Below are 3,634 nucleotides of genomic sequence, written 5' to 3' on the forward strand. Positions count from 1 at the left end.
GTTTCATGTCCTCTGCTAGACCAAGCCAGAAACATGTCTTCCTTCATCTTTGTGAACAGGTCGGGGTAGAAGAGAAAGCAAGAAAGCATGAGTTTTTCAGTCAGGCAGAATTGGATTTAAATTCCAGCTTCTCTCCGAACTTCCATTTCCTTTTCAATAGCATCTACCTCACAGGGGTGGTCTTGGGAAAAAAGCATGCAAAAACATTTGGCATAAAAAAGAAAACCTGGAGAATGGAAGAAAATACTTGCAAATGAGGTATCTGAATATGTAAAGAAGTCTTACAGCTCAACAACAAAAAGACAACCCGTTTTTTAAAATGTTGCCCCTTTAAGGATTTGAATAGATTTAGTCTCCAAGATGTCCAAATGACCAGTAAGCACAGGAAAAGATGCTCAACATCATTAGCCATCAGGCAAATGCAGAGCAAAACCACAAGCTTTCCGTTCTAACCTAAAGGGAAACTTTCACAATGTCCAATGCCCTTGATGTCCTGCAGCTGAAGGAGGAGGGAGTCCTTAAATTCCTTGCAGCAGGAACCCACTTAGCTGGCAGCAACTTTGACAAATGGAACAGTATGTATACAAAAGGCAAAGTGATGGCATCTACATCATAAATCTGAAGGTTCTGCTGGTGGCTTGTACCACTGAAAACCCAGCTGATGTCAGTGTCATATCCTCCAGGAATACTGGCCAGCAAGCTGTGCTGAAGTTTGCTGCTGCCACCGGGGCCATTCCTATTGCTGGCCACTTCACTCCTGGAATCTTCCTTAACCAGATCCAGGCAGCCTTCTGTGAGCCACAATTTCCAGTGGTCACTGATATCACGGCTGACCACCAGCTTCTCACAGAGGCGTCTTATATTACCATGCCCACCGTTGCTCTGTGTGACACAGATTCTCCTCTGTGCCATGTGGACACTGCCACCCCATGCAACGACAAGGGAGCCCGCTCAGCGAGTCTGATGTGGTAGATGGTGGCCCGAGAAGTTCTGCGTGTGTGTGGCATCATCTCCCGTGAGCACCACAGGAGGTCAAGCCTGATCTCAGCTTCTACAGAGACCCTAAAGAGATGGAAAAAGATAAACAGGCCACTGCGGGAATGGCTGTGACTGAGCAGGATTTTCAGGGTAAACGGACCGCTCCAGCTCCTGAGTTTACTGCTACCCATCCTGAGAGCACAGGCTGGTCTGAAAGCATGTAAGTGCCCTCTGTGCCTATCCAGCAGTTCTCTGCTGAAGATTAGAATGCTCAGCCCTCCACTGAAGACTGCTCCTGCTGCCCAAGCCACTGAATGGGTAGGAACGACCACTGGGTGGTCTTAGGCTGGTCTTCCACAGGTTCTTAAACAGAAAATGGAAATAAAGCTGTTGAAAAATAAACATCAGTTTCTTAACACACAAACACGCACACAGAGATACCACTTCATACCCACAAAGATAGTTAAAAGAAAAGAGGACAAAGAGAAGTATTGGCAAGCATATGGAGAAATTGGAACCCTCAATCCTTGCTGGTGGAAATGTAAAATGGTGTGGTTGCTTTGGAAAACAGTTTGGAAATTTCTCAAAATGTTAAATGTAGGTTTACCATGTAACCCTAGAATCAACTCTTAGGAATATACCCAAGAGAAATGAAAACATAGGTCCACCCAAAAACTTATACATGATGTTAATAGCAGCATTATTCATAATAGCCAAAAAGTGAAAACAATGAAATGTTCCTCTGTTGATGAATGGATGAACAAAATGCGGTATAGACACACAGTGGAATATTATTCAGTCATAAAAAGGAATGAAGTTCCAAAATATATAAACAGCCCATACAACTCAATATCAAAAAAACCAAACAACCTCATTAAAAATGGGCAGAAGACCTGAATAAACATTTTTCCGAAGAAGACATACAGGTGGCCAACAGGCACATGAAAGGATGTTGAACATCACTAATCATCAGAGGAATGCAAATCAAAACCATAATGAGATATCACCTCACATCTGTCAGAATGGCTATCATCAAAAAGACCACAAATAACAAATGTTGACGAGGATGTGAAGAAAAGGGAACCCAAGAAACAAACTCATGGACAGGGAGAACAGACTTGTGGTTGCCAAGAGGAAGGGGGAGGGAGTGAGAGGAACTGGGAATTGGGGATTAGTAGATGCAAACTATTGCATTTGGAACGGATAAGCAACGAGATCCTGCTGAATAGCACAGGGAACTACACCTAATCACTTGTGCTGGAACATGATGGGAGATAATGCATGTATATAAACATATAACTGGGTCACTTTGCTGTATAGCAGAAATTGACAGAACATTGTAAATCAACTATAATAAAAAAATTTTAAAGAAAAGGGAACCCTTTTCTTTAATGTAAATTGGTACGGCCATTGTGGAAAACAATATAGAGGTTCCTCAAAAAACTCAATATAGTTCCTGAAAATAGAACTACCACATGATCCAGCAACTCCACTCCTGGGTATGTATTCAAAGAAAACAAAAACATTACTTTGAAAAGATACATGCACCCCAATGTTCATAGCAGTGTAATTTGCAATAGCAAAGATAGGGAAGCAACCTGAGTTTCCATCAACAGATGCACGGATAAAAAAAGATGTGGGATATATACAAGATGAAATACTACTCAACCATAAAAAGAATGAAATTTTGCCATTTGCAACAATATGGATGGACTTGGAGGGTATTGTGCTTAGTGAAATGTCAGACAGAGAAAGACAAAAGCTGTATCATGTCGCTTATATAGAAAACCTAAGAATTAACTGGTGAATATAACAAGAAAGAAATGGACTCACGGATATAGAGAACAAACTAGTGGTTACCAATGGGGAGAGGGAAGGGTGAAGGGGCAAGATAGGGATAGGGAATTAAAAGATACAAACTACTATGTATAAAATTACTAGGCAACAAAGATATATTGCACATCACAGAGAATATAGCCAATATTTCATAATAACTATAAATGGAGTATAAGCTTTAAAAATTGTGAATCAGTGTATTGTACACCTGAAACTTATATAATATTACAAATCAACTATACCCCAATTTTTAAGAAAAGGAATGAAGTACTGATACATGCTAAAACATGGATGAACCTTGAAAACTTTATGCTAAATTATGCTAAAAGAGACACTAAAGTCCACATGCTGCATGATTCCATTTATACAAAATTCCAGAATCAGAAAATCCATAGAGACAAAACGTAGAGTATCGGTTGTCAGGGGTGAGGGCATGGGTTGGGGAAAGAGGAGTGACTGCTCTGGGGTTTCGAGGAGGGAGAATGAAAATTTTCTAAAATTAGACGCTGGTGATGGTTGCACAACCCTGTTAATTAAAAACCACTGAATTGTACATTTTAAAAGGGAGAATTTTATGGTCTGTGAATTGTGTCTCGATAAAGCTGATTTTTAAAAACACTTTGCATAGAGTCTAGCATGTAACAGTAACTATAGTAATAATATCACATCTATGGTGCTTACCCTGTGCTGGGCACTGTGCTAAGTACTTTACATGCCTAATCTGCATGAGAATCTTATGAGGTAGATAATGGCATTGCCTCCATCTTACAGATGAGGAAAGTGAAACCCAGAGGTCATACATATGCATAGCCAGGATGCT

The 3,634-nt window shown here is 40.5% G+C and overlaps 1 pseudogene; it reads left to right on the top strand.

The window, feature by feature from the left end:
* The first annotated feature begins 472 nt into the window (after positions 1 to 472).
* LOC125118712 (40S ribosomal protein SA-like) lies at positions 473 to 1,323 on the top strand (annotated as a pseudogene).
* Positions 1,324 to 3,634: the final 2,311 nt, after the last annotated feature.

This window comes from Phacochoerus africanus, chromosome X (assembly GCF_016906955.1).
Source record: "Phacochoerus africanus isolate WHEZ1 chromosome X, ROS_Pafr_v1, whole genome shotgun sequence".
Lineage (NCBI taxonomy): Eukaryota > Metazoa > Chordata > Mammalia > Artiodactyla > Suidae > Phacochoerus > Phacochoerus africanus.